Consider the following 22,669-nt stretch of genomic DNA (forward strand, 5'->3'; position numbering starts at 1 on the left):
TGAATTCTCTGAACCCCGTTCTGCCTCAACAGCGATTGCGGCTGCACGAGTGCGCCCGAGCCTTTTTTTAACATGGGAGTATTCAATATTTTAGAGATACCATATCTTAAGGTAAGAGTTTTTACCTGCTTGGACTACAATAGCACAGCCTTTTGAAACTTGCATGTGAGTAATGGAAGGTTTTCGTATATTCTGTAATAGTGATGAAGAATGGTAACTCCTTAAGTGATATTCGTTGAGTTTTGGGTTCAGAAAAGAATTGACCTGGTGAATTTTGTGGCTGGTTATTTTTTAACCAATAGCCAGGGAAGAGGTCTGTGGTTTTTAATGACAACATTATTGTGGTTATAGCCAGCGGATATACCTGATGAATAAATGGAACTTTCTTCACATTATTGATCCATTTAGGTTGCCTTCCTTCTTCCCTCTGAGTTTGTGACGCTTGATTATAGAAGTCTGTTCACAGAGCGCTCAAATTTGGAATCATATTGGATGCTTCATCTATTGACACTATAGGTGAGTTGTGTACTCACTTGAGGTGTTGTTAATAATTGAGCCCATTTGTGTGCCAGAAGGAGGTGTCTGAGCTTCACCATCACCTCTATCAAGCTGCTCTGGGGTGTGCATGGTTAATTTGTGAGTTAATGTGGTGTTCTGCCAATAGGGCAGCTAGGGAGGCTCAGGTGGACTCGTGGTGTGCGGTGCATTCGTGTAGGTACATCAGTGCAAGACGTGTACTTTTCACTAGTGATTGCATGTTCCGGGGAGTGTGATGTGTCTGGGGACAAGAGATCCTTCTCCAGGGGTGTGGCCGCCGGGCAGATGGAGGGTCATTTGTATAGCAGGACTGTTCTAGGAAGAGGGAAGAGCCGCTGCAACAGCCGACAATGGTTGCATACTTAGGCCTGGTTTAGAGTTCAGCGGACAGCATGCTCCGTCACAAATACAACTGCCATCCCGTCTGCCGTATTACAAGTGCCATTGGATATAATGAGGCTCTGAATCAAGCCAAGTTCAGTTTTGAAATCCAGCCTGTTTCTGATAAGTTTATCCTGTATCTTCTAAGAGCACAACCTCTCTTTCACTCCGAAGAGTAGTATAAGTGGTATAAGGGAATCTTACAAACATTATCAGTGGTTGAAATGTAATCTGCCAAGACCAGACTTTTCAGACCTGCTTTATTTATGGAGAGTATGTTTAATAAAAGCTAATCTCTTGCAGCCTCAGAAGTAGAGCCAGTCATACTGGTGCAAGTGCTTTCTTGCATTATTTACTCTCCGCTGTCGGTTCATCACTCAGTAGCGGGATCCCTAGGCCTGCGCTGAATACACGTGCAGAATCGCATTGACTTTTCATGTTTCGCCCAGAGGCAGATATGACAGGAACAGAAATGTAAAGGCAAAACAAGGCAAGCATTGTTGAAATATAAAAATGTAACAACTTAAACATGACATAGGTTCAAGCCCTGTATGCTATTAAATAAAACCCAGAGATACAGTCCCATAGCATGTGCCCCGAATCCTTGGACAAAGCTGCTTCCATTTACCACCTGCTCTGAGCAGTTAGTAAATAAAAGCGGGGGTGGAGAGGGCGCCTAGGGACAGCCCTGGTTCTGGGCTGTCCAAGGCTCCACCTACGCCAAGAAAGGGGGTTGGCCTGGTGCCAAGTCCAGGCTGCGCTTCCAGCCCGCCAGGTAAAATAATGTTGGTGTTCCCACATCAGAGAAATCTGGGTGCGTCCACACCGGGCTGGTAATAGATGGGCAGAGCAGTATTCCACCCCGGAAGAATCCTCCACCCAATTTATAATCGGGCCCTAATTGTAGATTTGATCATCTCAGCATGCAAAATCTTTTTATTCATACGTTCATTGTGGTTTTGCGGTGTCCCCAGTGCCATGGCGTATCTTGGCAGCAGTAGGTGTGCCTGTGTGTGTGCTGTCTGCGTTTGTGTGTGTGCCACATCACTGTCTGTGCGCTGTGTTCATAGGTGGCGGTCGGTACTTGTGTTGTCTCTGTATGGGAGCCTGTACAAGTATTGTTTTTTGTACAAACGGAATCCTTTCACAGTCTGCTCTTCTGCCTCCTTGTGTGCATATATGTTAGGGGGGGTGCACCTATAGCTCCCGGACAGCTAGATCCACGCCAGATTTAGAGGATCGTAATCTGTGGAAATTATTTCCATTCAGATGCATTTTATGTCTATTATCTTTTTTGTCCAACCTGGGTAATTGGCCATTCTGAATCTATAGTCGACACACCTGATGTATGTATACATATGTCTTTTGATATTCTATGCTTATGTGCGGCTGTTCTATACAGAAGTCGGGCCTGCTGCCTTTTCCTGTGGTTTTTGTAAATTTTCACTGATACGCCTCTGTGCCAGGATGCAGGAACTCAAATCAATTTTCCAAAACACTGTTGTCCTACTACAGCCACTTTGCATAAGTGTCGCCACAAGAGAGAAAAAGCGAGGAGGGTTTTGTATATTCAGTCCTATGGATAATGCACCAGGAGTATTTTCCAGGGAAGGCCGGTCCACTGGCCTGGAGTCAGGCCAATCACCACGGTCAATAACTACTTGAGTGTGCTCTACCCCTTGGATAACATTGGTCTTGTAAATGAAACCTTTAAAATCGAGGTGAAATTCACAAAATGTTTGTTAGACTGTGTTTTTTTCCTGGTGATATTTAGGTGGAAGGGTCAAAGAGTATACCTGTTGGATTCATGTTTCGGTGATTAGGCGTCGCCATTTTGTCCTAATGCGATGCATCGCAGAGGAGCACATCGAAAGGGCGACAACATATTTTAGCTCCAAATGGGGCTAGCTCCAAATGGGTTGCTATTTGGACAGAATTATTTTCTTTTTACTTCTCTCTCTTCTTGTCACTAGTTGCATCTCCTTGGGTAAACGGTGCACTGGCTTCAAAGTTATTTTTATTGTTAGTCAAGTATAAGGAAATGATAAAACATGCTTACATATACATTTGTTGTTATATACTGCTTCTGTGTTTACCTTATGAACAATTAGTTCCAAAGGTAATTTATTTAATTATTTGTTAAAAGTAACGTTGTAAATCAGACAGAACAGTGTGGTAACTATTTTAAACTAGTGAAAGCTGTCATGGTGCTAAGGTTTTCAGAGTGCGAAAACTTTAAACATGTAATTCTGATAAGTGTGGCTCAAATCCACCTGAGCGACTTACCTCACTCATTTATCACTAACAATTAAATAATTCAGCCAGGCAGTGGAGAAGAATTAGACACATATTTATTTATCTAATATTCATCTGCAGATGGGCCCTGTCAGTTCTACACCCCAGAGAGTGCATCGAGAGGACTGACCCCTCTCATCACAGCAATACATTATCACATAGCATGGTAGAGTAAAACCACGCCCAGACTGGAAAAGTACTGGGCTCAGCAGAGGGAGAACAATTACCTCATACATGAGGCATCTGCACCTGCGAAGGCAACAGTGTTATCACTCCTCAAGGCCACAGAGCCGAAGCTCTGAGGAAAGAAATGCTGAAACAGGGACTTTCTGCTCATAAGGGAGGGGGGAAAACTGTACCATGAGATATTGGAGCTGCAGAGCAAATGTCAGCATTAGAAATCTGCCTGTCATAGGCAAGCTTCTTGTTATTATAAGAAAGTATACAAAAATATCCTTAATGGGAACCTAACAGATAGAAGGCAATGTACTACAGCAAGTCTTCTAACTTAGAAGGCGAAAATAAGACAAAAGCTTAACCATTACAGAAACAGTTCTATCCAAATGAAGCTTGCATATAAAGAAATATAGCTCAGTGGGTTGCAGCACATGAATAATAGGCTGTAACTGCATATTAATTTATGACACATTAGGCTAACATATGTACAACATCATTTAAAGGAAAATTACAATCTATCAATACAAACAGCTGAAGGGAGTGTGTTCAGGAGCTCGTTTACTTCTGGAACGTGTAGCAGCAGGAAAGTAAATGATTTAAAAGCTATCTTCCCTAGTAACATGTCTCCTAGTGCAGGGCCTTTCAGCAAGCTAGTTAAGCACTCTAGTTCTTTATTAAAACTCTGTTGTTCACAGGCAGCTGTTCGAGGAGGAAGGGGCAGTGATATGTGGGTGACAACGTAATGAGGCTTGTCTGAAGTACTAGCCGTGAATCTCCAGGGTAGATATTGACCGGCAAGAAGCCAGTCGAGATGTGCCATTTTGGTAGTGTGATTCAGAAAAGGGGGTGGTGATGAACAGAGTGTTCAAGCAAGCCGGGCCGAAGACGGCTGAAATGCCAGAAACCGGTCCCCGATAGCTTGTCTCCTTTCTGGTGAAGAATGGTAGTTTAGTCTGCCCTGTTCCCATGATGCACTGGGCCTGGGACAGACTGATTTGCATATAGCCAGGTTCTGAGCTGGGATGGTGCAGTGAGATAAATAATGGTGATGGATCAAGCCCTGATCTTTGGACTGGGTAAGAGTGGTCTGTTTAATTCAGACAATCTGTTCATCACCACCCCCTTTTCTGAATCGTTTTTGGCCACTATAGGTGTGGCAGGGTATACTCAGACCCTTTCTCACTGCACCATCAGGATTCAAGCAAGCCGGGCCGAAGATGGCTGAAATGCCAGAAACCGGTCCCTGGTAGCTTGTCTCCTTTCTGGTGAAGAATTGGCTTGGTAGTTTAGTCTGCCCTGTTCCCATGATGCACTGGGCCAGGGACAGACTGATTTGCATATAGCCAGGTTCTGAGCTGGGATTGTGCAGTGAGATAAATAACGGTGATGGATCAAGCCCTGATCTTTGGACTGGGTAAGAGTGGTCTGCTTAATTCAGACACTCTGGTCATCACCACCCCCTTTTCTGAATCGATTTTGGTAGTGTGGCTGTCTGATTTACAATTCTGCATACCAGATTCATCAATGTCCCGATTATCAAGTCCTTAATAGCGATTATTAAGGAATCGCTATTAAGAACTCGCAAATCGGGATTCATGTAGAAATTGCAAAATAAATTGCGATTCCTACAGCCTCCTTATTTGCGATTAGCAAATTGCTAATCGCAAAGAAGGAATAACTCCCCATTCATTCCTAAAGGCCCATAGGAATGAATGGGGAGTTATTCCTTCTTTGCGATTAGCAATTTGCTAATCGCAAATAAGAATGCGATTTCAAGGGTGCCAGGGGTGTCCAAAGGACACCCTGTAGCACCCCTGAAATGGAAATGTAGCTTGATGTTGCGCACACACATGTCCAAAGGACATGTGTGTGTGTGTGTGTGTGTGTGTAACATACCACTTAGAAAAATGCACTAAAGTGCATTTTTCTAAGTTTTCGCTATTTACCACGAAGTCAGACTTTGCGGTAAATAGCGGCCAGAAATTGTGAATTCGCAAATTTTAAAAGGTATAATAGCATATAAATAGCATTTAAGGAATCTCAAATTGAGATTCCTTAAATGCGATTGCAATTTGATAATTCGCAATTATTTGCGAATTGTCAGATTCCGAGTTTATGAACCATTGATGAATCTCAAATGCCATTTTTGCGGGCGCAAACAGCCGAATTTTGCGATTCGCACCGTTTGCGCTCGCAAAAATGCTTGATGAATCTACCTGAAAGTCATCACACTGGATGTTGGAGTAGGAAGCATTGTGGGGAGAGGTGTGAGTTGTGTTTCACGTTAGGAATTCACTGTGGTAAACTCCCATTCTGTGAATTCCTCATATATGATGCCCTTCCCGCACTCCCATGCCCTGTCCAGTATCTTTTTTGCTTATTTTACATCTCCATTTTACCATTTTCACCCCAGTTGCTTTGTTGTCAGCCCAGAAATAGACACACCCTGCACTGAAATAACTGTATAAACCCACTGCCCATCAAAGCACTTTCACTCTTAAAAAAGCAGCTACCCGCCCAATCACACATTGACTGTTTATTTTTCTTTGTTCCTGTACATGCCCTGCTTGGCCAAATGTTACATGACAATTATTCTCGGACAAAGGGTTTTCTTTCTGTGGGGTACAGGGCTCCTGCCCCGCCATGGATGCTTTTCAGCCTGCTTTTATACCTCTAGCCTCATGACCTTGCAACCCTTGATCTGAATGGTTTCCTACAGCACATTCTCCTAAAAGGACCTCTGATGCTGCATGTTCCTCAGATTGTTGTACTTGAAGTGGCTTTTTTGACTTAATGTCTTGCTTGGTGGAGGCAATTGGCTTATTCGCATAAAACACGGCCTTTATTATCCCTCCCTGCATAATCAAACAACCCTGCCATGCGCAACAGGATCTCTGGGGTCTCGTAAAGGGAAACTGAATAAACAGGCATTGGCACTTCCAGTAGGTTTATCTTTTATATGGTGAATGCACACTCAGACACACAACATGCATACACACATAGATGAACCACGTAAACAGAGCATCAATGCATAAACAGATCAACCACAACCACCCAGGCACACAAACCTACAGGCACTTGTAAACACAGACCAACATAATATACACACAACCATGCAGAAAGGCCAGCCCACCAACACTTCTTGAATAGCGTGCCTCTCTAAATGTGGAGTCCTGGTATTGGGTCCTGCCAAAACGCTGTGCATGCAGGTACCTTTAAGGTGCATTTAATATTTACCAGGGGTCCTCCGGACATGTAGAATTCTAGCGTGGAGCCCCATGGCGCCTTTAGGTGTTCGCGCGGGATGCACTATTCCCCATATATCACTAATGACCCTCTTGCATGCATATGCTGCTTAGCTTTATAGCAGTCAGTAACCGAGGCTGGCGTGCCTTCCACTTTTGCTCTGTGTGTCGCATGCAGGAAAGGGCAAACCTCTCTTGCAGAGACCCTGCCATCATTGGGGCTTGGAAACATGGCACATGCATCAAAGAATGCTTTGTTGACTCCAGAAAGGAGATACCTTCCACCATATTGGGTTAAGATTAGTACACAGAGCTTAAGTTCACACCCACACACATTTGCTCCCTACACACACGTTGGCATCACTCGGGTAAGGCAGTGTAAGCAAATGTAGGGCACAGTAGCCCACGCCCCCTTTCGTTGTCCTATGAAATATGTTGCCAGATAAGACATCAATGGCAGTTACTCACCCTTTTGTTTTTATAGTTAGACTCCAATAATAAAACATAGGTATGTTCTACCATACACACACACACACACACACACTCACATATATATATATATATATATATATATATATATCCAACAAAGTTGCCTGCTGTTAGAAAGAGCCTCACGACAGGATAGTTTCTGCCACCTTTATTTGATGGAGGGAAAACTGTGAGCGAAGACTTGCTGCAACCAAATTGAATCCGAAATGCCTGACGCGTTTCGTGGAAACACCACTTCCTCTGAGGCAACGGACATGAAGAAAGTAAGGACACAGCCATTTGTAGACACCACTCGCCTCAGTGGGCGTGGCCACTCCCGAGGCATGATGGTCTTAGTAGTGTCTCTGTATTGCTGGCATGCCCATATGCGTGTTTATTCAAATCCTTCCACAGTGGGTGTTGTCGAAAGGCTCCAACTCACTGCTTACACTCTGTTTCTCCATCAAACCGGCACCTGTCCCATTGGCGAGTGGTGTCTACAAATGGCTGTGTCCTTACTTTCTTCATGTCCGTTGCCTCTGAGGAAGTGGTGTTTCCACGAAACGCGTCAGGCATTTCGGATTCAATTTGGTTGCAGCAAGTCTTTGCTCACAGTTTTCCCTCCATCAAATAAAGGTGGCAGAAACTATCCTGTCGTGAGGCTCTTTCTAACAGCAGGCAACTTTGTTGGATATATATATATATATATATATATATATCCCCCCTACTGGCGGTCGCCAGTAGGTATATATAGTTAGAATTTTCAAAAGTCCCATAGAGAAAAAATCCTATGTCTAATAACTTTGGCGTTTGTGGACGGAATCAGCTGAAATTTTCAGGAAAATGGCACATTTTGTTTCTGAGCAGCCCCTGAAAATTTGGGGGGGTTTCGTCAAGGAGGGGCCGAGAAAAAAGGGGGGTCCCAAAACGCGTTTTTCCCATGTTAATTTCCATAGGGCGTTTGGCCTCACTTTTAGCTCGAACGGCTGAATGGATTTCCACGAAACTTGGCAAAATTGTAGGGACTGTTAGCCCGATGTGCCTTTGCTGGGTCTCAATATATGTGCTCCAGTGGATTTTGAGAAATTAACGTTTTAAAAAACAGATATATCTGTGACAGCGTCCTGGATAGCGCTCCAGATCGCGTACTTTTCGCGTAACGGAGCTTTGCGAAGCTAAGCTGATTGGCTCTCCGGTGTCTGTCAACATTCTAAACAGTCCGGAGCGGCCGCCATCTTGTCTCTCGGTAGGATCGAGAGACAAGAGGAGGAGAAAAACGAAGGGGGGATTTAATGAAAGGGGGCAAGGTAGACCCCTCTTGACCCCCTAGGAATGATGTTGGGGTTATTAAAGGTTTCCCGTGGGGAAAATAAAAAAAAAATTGATTTTTCACGGTAGAAGCGCTTCCCGGTTCGCGAACCGGGCCGCAAACTGGTAGCGAAACGGAAATTCGCCATTTTGTGTTTCGGTTTAATTAAATTACAGGGTATAAGGGGGTACGGGAGACGTATCCTGACCCCTTATGTTTTCTGAGGGTGGCTGAGGAGACTCCTATATGTTGATACATGTCTTCCAGCGGCTGTGCGTGAGCGTTTTTTATTTTTTTTGCTGCGTGACGTCTGTTTACGTTCGATTAGAAGGAAATCAGGAACTGTTGACCGCCATTTTGTCTCTGCGAGTAAATATTTTGTTAAAAATAATTGTTATAAATTAATCCTTATTGATAAATATTGTCTGCGCCATCTTGCCTTTTTTGCAGTGCCACACTTTTGTTAAGCACAGCAGCCATTTTAGATGCCTTGACCAGACCCACTCTCTGCACGCCGCCGATCCTCAGCATGGCTCCCCACCCTCGCAAGCATCTCCCCCACGCACTGGTCGCCCCCGCTCTCTCTCTCATGCATGGGCAGAAACCTCCTCCCATGTGCGCTGTTCTTCTCTAAGAATCACACCCTGTGCCCGCCCGACACCTCCCTTTCACCCTATTCACTACCGCACCCTCTGACACTCCTCTTTCTCTGTGTCTGATTGTCCAGGCCGGTCCTAGGCTATCACCTAGCCCTGCAGATGTAGTTTATGGCCCCAGCTGTAAAGAATCACCCCTCTTCAAAGGAGTTACAGTAGATCAAGGCCCCCACCCGATGAGATCCGTCACACCACACGCGTTCCTACTATCTGAAAACCATCCTGTATTGTGATTGAAGAGGGGGTTCTCACTGTGAGGGTGTGTGAGACCGAGCCTGAATCGGAAGATTCCAGGGATGCCTCTTTGTACGTCAAAGTTTTTACAATTATGTGTCACATTAAAAATATATAGCACTCTAACAAAGTAGTAGGATTATAAAACTTTAATAACTTATAAATATATACAACGCAACAAAAACAGTAAACACATTTAAACATTTTTTTGAAAAAAGAAGCAACAATGGTCATTAGCTGTGTTTTGTGGGAATAGTCCCAAGGCAGCACAACGTGCTGAGTTCTGGACGGCACCCAGGTGATGTCATCTGGGTGCCGCACTGGTTTTTGGTATCCTACAATGCTGCTCCGAAAAACGGCGTGGGGCGCCCCGGAGGGAGGCCTCGTCAGTAGCGGTTTGTTGTGCGAATAGTCCCAAGGCAGCAGAACGCGCTGAGATGTGGATGGCACCCAGGTGATGTCCAGTAAGTTGCCGCACTGGTTTTGGTATCCTACAATGCTGCTCCGAAAAACGGCGGACGCTTGTCTGCTAGGTCTTGGACCCCATTCTCGAAAGCGTACCCTCAGCCTTGAAGATTCTACAAAAGTCTTGGGGGCCCCCGACTCCTGCAGGCTTCTGGTGGGGAGCGGCTGCTATGATTGCTTGCGGAATGGCCACGACGGAGCCACGAGATGGTGGTGCTCTCATGCTGACGCCAGCTTCAGTCTGAAACATCCAGAAACAAGGTGGGGCTTTCATTGTTTGGGAAAAAAAATGTTTTAATCCAATGAAAAGTGTTATTTTTAGGTCATATGATCAAGCCTTCCATCATTCGGAAACCAAAAGTAAAATGAACCAATGAAAAGTTTTATAAACAAGTCACATGACCTGTTATGCGGCATAGGGCTATAAAAAGCGTAGAAAATCCGTTGGCACGTGAGGCGGCGTCAGTAGCGGACCGATGTGCGAATAGGCCGAAGGCAGCACAACGCGCCGAGATCCGGATGGCACCGAGGTGGTGTCCAGCAAGTTGCCGCACTGGTGTGGCCATCCTACAATGCTGCGCCGAAAGTTGGCGTGGGGTGCCCCGTTGGCCTGTGAGGTCGCGTCAGTCAGTGGGGGCTGTTTGAGGATCTGACTGCATTGGAAAGCAATGTGATGCTGTGCATCGCCCCCAAGATGGAGGCTCCTCGGCTGCAGTGGGGTGCCCCTTGGTGTTTCACTTGCTATCCAGCTGAGTTGCGTCCGCACTTGCGGCTACAGTAGGCCGAAGGCAGCACAACGCGCCGAGATCCGGATGGCACCGAGGTGGTGTCCAGCAAGTTGCCTCACTGGTGTGGCCATCCTACAATGCTGCGCCGAAAGTCAGCGTGGGGTGCCCGAAGGGGGGGTGGTGAGGCGGCGCAAACGAGCCTCTCCCGCCTCTCCAGGTGGAGGCACTTCATCCGCAGTGGGGCGCCGAGATCCGGATGGCACCGAGGTGGTGTCCAGCAAGTTGCCGCACTGGTGTGGCCATCCTACAATGCTGCGCCGAAAGTCGGCGTGGGGTGCCCGAGGGGGGGGGGGGGGGGGGGGAGAGGCGGCGCAAACGAGCCTCTCCCGCCTCTCCAGGTGGAGGCACTTCATCTGCAGTGGGGCGCCGTCTAGCTAAGTTTCGCCCGCTCTTGCTGCTACAGTGACAGGCGGCTGCAACAGGACTCTCAAAATGGCGGCCTGTTCTTTGGATTTGGGCCTGGTCCACTAAAATGGCCCTGGGACACCTTGGAACTTGGACGCTCGAATTTTTTTCCTTTTCTCCACATGTAAAAAAGGTAAATGCCCGGTACGTTACCTGCCTCATCTGCCACGATGTACTCTCCAGAGAAACCGAAAAAAAATATAGTTATGGTAATTATACCATGCATCGTCATATGGAGAGGTGGCACCCGATTAATTATAGTGCTGCCCAAATTCGAGATTTGGTGGATAACCCCCGACCTGCCAGTACATCCACCAATGAAGTGGCAGTGATAGCATCAGAGGCAAGGGAAACGGTTCTAAATCTTCAGAAGAACTTTGGACAAATTAAAATGACATTTTTAAGTTGCGGCAAATTAATTTCATGTGGAGAGAGGAGTGTTAGTCTAATCAATAGAGCTTATGAACATCATCATAGTCGATGGTTGGTGGAGACATTTTGACTATATCCTGGACCTGCCCGGCCTCGCCCAAAATGGCGCCGGTATAAATGGGACTCGTAACTTCTTGTTGTGTACTGGTTGCATAACCTTGATATCACGAGATACGTATGCAGTTTTGAAGCACATGGCGGGCGGGGACGAGAATTGATTGAATATTTCGGCATCCCTATTGATATTAAGTTCTGATGTGTTATTGATTACTGTACTATTGAAAGTTCGAATTAACGTCATCCATGGTACTTGCCCGCAAATGTATATCGAGATAATTTTATTGTAACTGGCCCTGTCGTATTTTAATTATAAAATGTATGTCCACCGATTTCGCAACTGTTAGACACCTTAGTTCTTGCAACCTAATGGCCCGCCCGTTACGTTCCTCTACAGTGTAAATGTCTCCTCATCATATACGATTACAGTTTGCTCCGTGGCCGGCCCACGTGGTTATAGGCCCGTATTTGTTTACTGACATTTTCACAATAAAGGTTTTTAAAACAAAAGATGGTAGTAGTATTTACAGTGGTAAAGTTTTTAATTTTAGTCACTGTTTTCGAATCAGTAAAAGGCAAGTGAAATAAAGCAGTTCAATTACATGACGGATAAAAGGTATAATACGCAGGAACGCAGTAAAGATAAATGGTCAAGGGCTGTTGTGTTTTCTACTCCTGCAACATAAAGTGATCGATAAGAATCTGATATTCAGGCGTATCGGCGACTAAGACAGCAGGCCGAGCCTGTTTTGCTCAACGGCTCCGTCATGGGACGAAGAAACGCCCTTTTTCTCGAAAAAGGAATATATTTTACTTGCAGGACAGTTGTAAATTTTCCGGGAAAGTACATTAGCCTGGAACATTATAACATATGTTTAAGAAAAAATAATGTTCGAAAGCAATAAAAAGCGTAATTTTTAGGTCATATGACCAAGCCTTTCATCATTAGAATAACAAAAGTAAAATGAACCAATGAAAAGTTTTATTAACAAGTCACATGACCTGTTATGCTTACGTTACGCGCTGCGCGCCGCGCCCCGGATCGCTTCCGGGAAGCTGCGCTTCGCGCACCGGAGCACTTCCGGGTGCGCTAACGCGGCGTGTCATATAACGCATTACGCTACAACGTAGGTCCAGAATATAGTCAAAATGTCTCCACCAACCAGCGGTCGGAACACAACCCCTTTCAGCAGTCTAAAAAGTTCTGTTAAATGACAACAGAAGGGACAGGCAACAAGAACCATCAGTCAAAGAGGGGAGGGCAAGTTCTTCTCTACCGGGTCACGTTGGGGCGCTACCGGAACTGATCGAATTGGTAGTCTACAGTGTTTCTGGATGTTTCAGACTGAAGCTGGCGTCAGCATGAGAGCACCACCATCTCGTAGCTCAGTCGTGGCCATTCCACGAGCAATCATGGCAGCCGCTCCCCACCAGAAGCCTGCGGGAGTCGGGGGCCCCCAAGACTTTTGTAGAATCTTCAAGGCTGAGGGGACGCTTTCGAGAATGGGGCCCAAGCCCTAGCAGACAAGCGTCCGAGTCCAAGGTGTCCCAGGGCCATTTTAGTGGACCACGCCCAAATCTGAAGAGCCGGCCGCCATTTTGAGAGTCCTGTGGCAGCCGCCTATCGCTGCATCGCAAGAGCGGGAGCAACTCAACTACATGGTGAGCGAGACGCTGTAGTCGCAAGAGCGGGCGGTAAACAGCTGAATGGCGGAAGAGGCACAGTGTAGCAAAAGCGGGAGGAATGGCAACTGAAACGGTAAAGGGGCGCCCCACTACAGCGTGTCTTCAGGTCAAACGGATTGTGGGACAAGGTCCAGAATGGAAGAGTCCTCAAAAGGCAAAAAGTTCCGCCGGACCCCCGGGAGCCGGCCGCCTATGTCGGGGGCGATCTTAGGCCACACCAGTGTTACAGATATGGTGGTCCTAGACGTGAACTTCCACACACAATATTTGATATTATTTCAAAGAAGCTTTTTCAATTCTTATTCCACATGCGAAATCAATCCTGCAATGAAGAATTTTGGAAACAAAAAAGAGAAAAAACACAATAGCCCAAAAACAAACAGATGTCCAGTATACACACAAAAGAATTGTTCAATCGTTTTAAAAGTAGAGGAGAGAAGACTCTACTGTTTATTCTCAATAAAATTCCTCCTCATGGTACAGTACATAAATATGCAGTTATTATGAAACAAAGGGGTTACCAAAAAAGGGTAAAGTGCATAGAGTGAGAAGTTTAGTGCTCGTGTGAAAGAGAAAAAGGACCGAGAGGTCGGGGGATGGTGAATTACACAATTGTCTTTGAGTCCAAGGTAAAGATAATCCTTGGTTTGGTTCAACAAGAGCCTGCCCTCAATAGTTTTTGCAAAGAAATGTCAATCTTTTTGTCTTTGCGACGATCAATTCGCTCGGTGCTTCGTATCTTCAGAGGGGGTGAGTGGGCAGGGGCATAGGAGATGCAGGCTCAATGAAGGGGAGATTGTCGACGTTTCGACCCAAGGATACGAAGGGCAGTTTATATCCTCATGGACGGGTCTTCATCAGGACGGGAAGGTGAAGGAAAAGAGCTAAGTTACATTATACTCATGTAACCCCAGCAGTGTGGGCGGACACCTGTAACAAAAATTTAAGGGCTAAGTATTTCAAACCAACAACATGAAGGTTTAGAACTGAATGTCAGTACTCCAAAGGCACTCACCCTTTAATGGTGTGCCATTATGCGAAAAGATCAATTTGGTTTTTGAAAGCCGTCCAAACGTGCTCTCGAGTACTGGAAAGAGAATGAAAACACATTGCCATCAGTGCTGTGTTTCCTCAAGTACAATTGGACATGAAAAACATTGACTGGACTGAGACAGTACTACACACAATGACATTACATAAAAAGCGCTTGAAAAACGCTGGTTGCACTCACCCTCGCTGTGTAGGGCGATGGATGGTAATTGATTAGTCGGTCGATCAGTATACACGCTGTGTCTGTAGGCAAGAGTGTATAGTTAGCTAACTGGATCAGCAGTCCAAAAAGAGAGGATGAGTAGGAAAGCTCAAGGATGCTTATTGCCATAACATACCTCCTCAGTAGAACTGCGCGGCCTATCAATGGGAATGTCTGTTGGCGACTACGGAGAGCTGCTCAGTCGGCGCCAAATTAAGTAGTGGACGTGACGGCAACGTGCACGCCACTAAGAGTCACGCTAGAGTCGGGGCTGTTGCCTAGCAACATGCGTGGATTGGAGAGAAGACAGACTCCAGGCGTATTAGAGGTTTGGAAAACATAGTAAACAAAGGATACAGCTGTATGTAAAAGAAAACAAATTACAGGGTATATGCGTCCACTACTTAATTTGGCGCCGACTGAGCATCTCTCAGCAGTTATGGCAATAAGCATCCTTGAGCTTTCCTACTCATCCTCTCTTTTTGGACTGCTGATCCAGTTAGCTAACTATACACTCTTGCCTACAGACACAGCGTGTATACTGTTCGACTAATCAATTACCATCCATCACCCTACACAGCGAGGGTGAGTGCAACCAGCGTTTTTCAAGCGCTTTTTATGTAATGTCATTGTGTGTAGTACTGTCTCAGTCCAGTCAATGTTTTTCATGTCCAATTGTACTTGAGGAAACACAGCACTGATGGCAATGTGTTTTCAATCTCTCTCCAGTACTCGAGAGCACGTTTGGATGGCTTTCAAAAACCAAATTGATCTTTTCGTATAATGGCACACCATTAAAGGGTGAGTGCCTTTGGAGTACTGACATTCAGTTCTAAACCTTCATGTTGTTGGTTTGAAATACTTAGCCCTTACATTTATGTTACAGGTGTCCACCCACACTGCTGGTGTTACATGAGTATAATGTAACTTAGCTCTTTTCCTTCACCTTCCCGTCCTGATGAAGACCCGTCCATGAGGATATAAACTGCCCTTCGTATCCTTGGGTCGAAACGTCGACAATCTCCCCTTCATTGAGCCTGCATCTCCTATGCCCCTGCCCACTCACCGCCTCTGAAGATACGAAGCACCGAGCGAATTGATCGCCGCAAAGACAAAAAGATTGACATTTCTTTGCAAAAACTATTGAGGGCAGGCTCTTGTTGAACCAAACCAAGGATTATCTTTACCTTGGACTCAAAGACAATTGTGTAATTCACCATCCCCCGACCTCTCGGTCCTTTTTCTCTTTCACACGAGCACTAAACTTCTCACTCGATGCACTTTACCCTTTTTTGGTAACCCCTTTGTTTCATAATAACTGCATATTTATGTACTGTACCATGAGGAGGAATTTTATTGAGAATAAACAGTAGAGTCTTCTCTCCTCTACTTTTAAAATGATTGAACAATTCTTTTGTGTGTATACTGGACATCTGTTTGTTTTTGGGCTATTGTGTTTTTTCTCTTTTTTGTTTCCAAAATTCTTCATTGCAGGATTGATTTCGCATGTGGAATAAGAATTGAAAAAGCTTCATTGAAATAATATCAAATATTGTGTGTGGAAGTTCACGTCTAGGACCACCATATCTGTAACACTCAATACCCAGGTCCTAGGACTTTCTTTGGGTTACCCCATATATAATAACTTAGTCCACACCAGGGCAACACGACTTGGGGAGGGGGCAGGAGCCAAGCGCCCCCTCCCAGTCCGCGCCACCACACCGTATGTTGAAAATCTGAAGCCATTATTCTTCAAACTCTCAACCAGCCTTGGATGGAAAAATCTTGAAGAATGTACAAACTGAAAACCAGTTTTTGTCTGCATAGCATCAGCAGCAACGCTTGCTATCAGAGTGCATGAGTTTCATGCTCGATCGATTGAGCTAGCCGGATCAGGCAACAAAAAGTATAAAATAGTTATGTAAATAGTTATTTAATAAAATGTTTTACCCTGTTACTTTGCTGGTGTGTTGTAAATATTTGTAATATTTGCATAGAGTTTATCGTTATTTTGGGCGGGGTGGGTGGCGGAGACGAGCTGTCTTGCAGCCATCATGGTGTGGAGCTCAGTTCATCTCACTAGTTTCATATTTCTCATGAAGGGTTGTTCCTAATGTTTCTATTTTAGCGAGGTCAAAAAGAGATCCCATTAGTGGCCTACTGATTTTGCTCGATTACTTTTGTTTTTTTTACACGATTTTTCACTATCTGCAAAGACTAAACAAAGTATTGCGACTCTGTGCTTGTTTGTAAATAGAGAATGAACCAAAGAGAATCAATTCTAAAACAGTAAATGCTTGGATAACAATCAATCAATCAAATGGAGAGACAAGCAGGCACGACGGATTACAACGGGGGCAAAGGCCTGCGTTAACTACCCTTCACTATCTGCAAAGAGAGAGTACTACTAAGAGAAAAGAGGGGGGGGCAGCGTTCAAAGCACATCAGCGTGCATAAACACGAAAATGTTTTTACCTATCACGTACTTGACATTTCACAGCTTTTGATATTTGCTATTAAAAAACCATTGAAATTCACTGAAAAAACCATAGGTTATAGACCATATATAGTTAGGGATTAGCATTTACAAAACCTTAATTTACTCGCACAAAACCATTGAAATTCGCATATATAGTTAGATGCAATAACTATATATCGCGCACCCGCAATCCACTGCTGATGATGTCACATATTACATCATTCATGACATGGTCAGTGACATCACTGATGACATCACTGATGACATCTCAAATGACATCACTGATAAAATGACTGATAACATCTCATTTGACATTACTGATCACATCACTGATGATATCATTCATGTGATAATACGATCAACCTCTTCAGACTCTAATATAACCTTAGATACAATCAGTGTAAACAGACACTCACAGACTGTCACTCATCCATGGAGTTACTCGCACACCTAGTCAGTCATGCAAAGAATCAATCACACCTCCATTTCCTCAACTATACAGTTATACACACCTTACTTAATCAAACATATACTTACACATATTTACTCTCTTATACAAGCACTGATACAAGTTCACAATGATCCATACAGCCACTCACACATTCACTGGCTCTTATGCACAGTTATTTATATATGTCAACTCTTACATGTACTGTGTTTTACATATGTACTTACTTTGACATGTAGCACTGAGAAATCCAATCACTCACCAATACACTCATGCAGACAGTCAACCGCCCATACAGCTGTTTCCACATGCACTTTTGAACCCATACATCTAGTGAATCAACTGCTCACACATCTATGCACAGAGTCACACACCTCCCAGCCACCCCCACACACACACACACACACACTCACTCTCCCATACAAATATTTGGGCAACCAATCAATAACCCATATAGTTACCCATATAGCTACTGATCAACACATGCAGCAGTTTACAGAACTACAGAAATAATGATGCACAAATTAAGACAGTTTAGTCACTAACCCATGCACTCAGTGAGACACATTTAATCATTCCCTCATACAATCAGTCATGCACCTACTAAATCCTTCATCCAAACACTTATACATCCACTCATTCTTCAATATGTAAGACATATTTTAACTTTACAGAAACATACAGTCACTGGATGTTGTCTTCAGTGATGTCATTTGAGATGTCATCAGTGATGTCATTTGAGATGTCATCAGTGATGTCATTTTAGATGTCATCAGTGATGTCATGAATGATGTAATATGTGACAGCAGTGGATTGCGGGTGCGCGATATATAGTTATTGCATCTAACTATATATGCGAATTTCAATGGTTTTGTGCAAGTAAATTAAGGTTCTGTAAATGCTAATCCCTAACTATATATGGCCTAAAACCTATGGTTTTTTCAGTGAATTTTCAAGGTTTTGTAAATGCTAATTCCTAACTATATATGGTCTATAACCTATGGTTTTTTCAGTGAATATATATATATATATATATATATAGATATATCTATATATCTATATATATCTATCTATCTATCTATATATATATATATATATATATATATATATATATATATATATATATATATATATATTCTTTTTTTTGGGGAGGGGAGAGGCATTTTTTCAACACCTTTAAAATGACAGCGAATGTGCTGGACTCTTATGAACGCAATATCCAACCTACTGGGTTAAAGTGAGCAGGATACTAATATTGTCTTCACTAAGGAGCCCACCACCAGAATACAACTTAATATTCGGCTGAGGTTTAGGCCCGAGGATGACACATGCCACCTTTTGTTAGTGAGTGAATAACTTCAGATACGGGATATGGGACACTTAGGAACAAATGTGTCCCTTCTGTGTCATACAGTCCCTCGGCTCTTGCAACTTTCTTGTGATACAGATAATCAGTATCAATCATGAAGCAATGAGTGGGGTTGCCTTCATCTCTCTTCCTTTCCGCACAACAAGGTTCCATTTGGTGTTTATTTTGGGCTTATTCTGGTCTCTCAGTTTGACATTATAGATTGCCACCTCAACTGCAGGTGAAGATTAAGGGCTGTGGTCTGCCTTTCTTGACTGTTCATAGGTTTGTTGATATATTGGGCACACCTAGGCAGCTGTGGCAGACCAGAAAAGAGTTGGTTGTTAGTCCAGGGCAAAGTTGCCTTCAAGTGGGAAAGGGATGGGGATGCCCCAGATTATGGCATTGCAACCCCCTAGACTTCAAACTGCCAACCTATAATGTCCAACTGGCCCTTGCTGCTCCACAGTGATTGGTTCATACCCAATGCCTGGCGCCACAGCTTTGCCTGGTCAAACGGGGGTTGCCATCGCCTACTAAGGAATCCAATCTTGAAGGGATTTTAAACAGTTTAATGGAATTCACAAAAGGACTGGTAGGAGTTGCAGTTATTCGAATGTCTGATTGTACATGCATCTGCACATACACCGTAAATTGGTAGACTGTCCACCAGCAGACATTGGCTTTCAGTCGCGAGCTGACTGGTGGGTCCAGAGTAAAGCTCTAGGTCACTCAGCTCTCCAACATCAAACTAGCCAGAAACTAACCCGAAAAAGATTATAAACCTCACAGGATTCCCAGATGCACAATAATGCTAGATGGATCTTTTCCTCTGACTTATAAGGCACCCGCTCCGCCAACAATGTTCAAGGCAAATATTTGCTTTCAAACAAAACATATCTTACACCTACAGGATCTTTACCTGGAACAGGATTTCTGGTGAATGCATGCATGCAAACTTCACAGCTGCACTACAGAATACTTCAAGAATAGCTTCCAGCTGTATAACCGAGCTGAGTAATGAGAACCACGCGTGTCTCCTCTCTCGTTAGGAGCTGTCTTTTCGAAGGGACTTTAAATGAAGGGCCCAGTCTTAGTAAACCATTCCTTTCTCGAGGTCTAAATACTTGGCAAAAATGGCTCCAGATTTGCATTGTTCCCTTACCATGTCTTGTAGTGTATTCAACCGTCTCGAAGTCACATACATGTTGATCTTCATCTCTCTTATTGTAGTTCAGCAAATTGCACACACCTCATTTCAAAGCTCACCAGCTCTCCTTTTAGATACCCCTGCAAGCTAACACTAGTTAATCTTCTCTAGCTCATCTGTTAAACCCACCAATCATCTGCATGAACTTGCATATTCCCCTTCCCCCAGTCATGATCATTCCTGGCTCCTATTACTTGAATCTAGTAGGAAGAGACTGGAGTGAGTGCATATAATAGTTTGCTTGAGAGCTCAACACTAATCCCAGTAATCAGCAATCGGCTGAAGCACCCGATTAACGACTAACCTTGGGCCAGTCAGTACACTCCAGAGCAGTGTACTGACTGGCGTTGAAGCGCATCGGCACCACGTCAGGAGTGGAAAGAGCTGTATAAATGGAAAACACAGTACAATGCAATTTTATGAAGAGGGTGTGCAGCGTTTATGGTAACTTTAACTATCGTCCCAGAGGAGCCCTCAACCTGCGGATGCCACTGTATTAACCTGAGACAACAGACCGTGTCAGGATGCTTTAGGCTTCACAGAACAGCCAGACGTAACATATGTGGCCACTTACCAGGGGTTAGCTATGTCTGAGGGGGGCGGTAGCAGTTGGCAGAACAAAGGGCCACCTTCACTCCCCCTCTTTTGAGTTGTTAATGCCAAATGGCCCTGCCAGGATCAGCCCCCTTCACCCTCAGATTTTAATCCGACAGAGGGGCGGGAAATAGTTAAGGGAGGAACAGAGGGATAATCATCTTGGATTTAGAGTTTCTTGGGGGGGGGTGTTCAAGTAAAACAACAAGAAAGTGCTGCAGAAACCGGCATGAGTAATGCACAAAAATTGTTCGGATTTGGTGCTGGGAATTTTCCAGCCAGTGAGTAGTGCACAGAATAAGACTGGCACTTCACCATCCCGCCTCAGAACATTGATGAACCTGGCAAGACAACATCTGAAGAAGGAAGACTCTGCTGGATTAAAAGGATCGAGGATTGCCGTCTCCCGCTGACATTCAAGCATTAAAACTTCTCTCCAAGGGTAAAGTGGGTGACTGCCTCCTTGCCTTCTTCAGGGGCACAAAAAGCCAGACTCGTGACTCCAACAAGTACCAGCTAGCCACTGCAGAGTGCACCCTGCAGTAACCCGGGCTGGAAAGAAACCCGGTGCCTGAAGCCGACCCTGGAGAGCTTGGACTGAAGGAGCGGCTAAAAAGGATCTTGAGCTGAAGGAGTGGCCAAAGAGAACTTTTCCAGCAGTTGGAGAAAGGTGGGATTTTTTCCATCACAACAGAGGTCGAACCCTAAGCAGGGAAGAAAATCAGGTAAAGGTGTCCAGCCTGTTGGAGCCCTGCCCAGCTGCAGCTTCAAGACTTGCCTTGCTGGTGGATTTTGAGAACCCAAAAAAGTGATGAGACCTCAAACTTATCCCAGCAGCTAAGCAACCTTTGCAAGTATGAAACCCAGTTATGTCTCACTTAAAGCTTTTGACACCAAAGCCACCAGCTTTAGTGAGCACAATCACCTACCAGACTTCAGAGGAGCCTCACTGCCTACTTCAGCCGTGGACCACGCCCCTGGCTGGAGGACTTTGACCTCCAAAAAAATAGATTAGGGGCTGATTTAGTCCACGGTGGTCTTTCCCTGCCCATCCAGGTTGCAAAGGAAGTTGCATCCTCCACCATGACAGACAGAACACCACCGTATTTTAATTTCACCACCAGCCCAGCGGTGATCTGTGTGTCCACTGTCTTTTTAAAGCGGCTGCACCCCAAACTTTTATGTTTTCCAGAAACAAACTCCCAAAGCAGGAGTTTGTTCTGAAGAATAAAATGATAATGGTTGCCATACCGTGAGAGTTTTCTCCCAATGTGTGGGAACCATAATATCTTTTTTGTTATTGTTGACAGACATAAAATAGGATCCAAGACCGTCCATGCTAAATGTGGAGGGTGGTCTCATACCCCTACTCCAGTGGCCCTCAGCCCAGTGGAGTAAGTTTTGCAACAGTAAAGCATGAGCTGCCACTGCCTTTGAAAAATTGATGCCCTGCCCACCTCATCATAAAGCGAATGGACCGAAGGTGTGGCCAACAGGCTCTCCGTAAACCTCTGTGAGGCAGAACCCTGTCACCAAACTTTAAATTCAGGGCCAGGGTTAATACTTTGACCATTGACTGCTTGCTTTATCTGACCTCTGCTCGATTGTGGTTAGCCAGAATTTACGTCTAGGTCTGAGTCGGCCACAAACCAATATTTGTCATTAAAGTTTACATTTTCTAGATGCTTTTTGCCGTAAAACTCTAAGAATGCAAATCTCTGGTTCTTCTTATCCAGTTTAACAGTTGTTGTGTCTTTTTTTTTCTTACTACTTTTTTTGTCTATTTTTCTAAATTAGTTTGGGACTTTTTCAATGTTTTCTTTACATTAACGTTGTTAGTACTGTTTGAAATTAACAATTTTTCTGGGGAATTGCTTGCTGCTCATGCTGTAGTTGCCAGTGTGTGAGCAGTTTCACTGAGACTTGTGTTCAGACCTAATCATGGTGTATTTATTACATTGGTAAGAGACCCCTCCTTCCCAGATGAATATTCCACTTTGCGACGTTAGCGTAGTGCTGAAGGTGAAATGGTATAGAACATGGCCAATGTGTTGGTTGAGTTTAAGACTATCTGCTAATATGTGCCAGTGATGACCCGCGTTTGTCATTTAACTCCAGCATATTTAACTCTTGAAACATTTTTCTGAATTGTGCAAGCAAATTCGGTCTCTGTGTTTTCACAGTTTCGCAGCACAGTTCGGTA

At 44.4% G+C, this 22,669-nt stretch overlaps 1 protein-coding gene across 3 annotated transcripts in view; it reads left to right on the forward strand.

Annotated features, from left to right (window-relative positions):
- Positions 1-22,669, forward strand: part of LOC147706905 (epoxide hydrolase 1-like) — a 289,615-nt gene that overhangs the window by 194,662 nt on the left and 72,284 nt on the right. Inside the window, exon 1 of one of the 3 annotated variants that reach the window (XM_086926164.1) lies at positions 409-516. The exons of the other annotated variants lie outside the window; for them this stretch is intronic. The gene's annotated coding sequence lies outside the window, so the exon portion shown is untranslated. Of the gene's footprint in view, positions 1-408; positions 517-22,669 lie in introns of those variants that run through there. 3 annotated transcript variants of the gene reach the window in all.

This window comes from Lissotriton vulgaris, chromosome 6 (assembly GCF_964263255.1).
Source record: "Lissotriton vulgaris chromosome 6, aLisVul1.2, whole genome shotgun sequence".
NCBI classification, from domain to species: Eukaryota; Metazoa; Chordata; class Amphibia; order Caudata; family Salamandridae; genus Lissotriton; species Lissotriton vulgaris.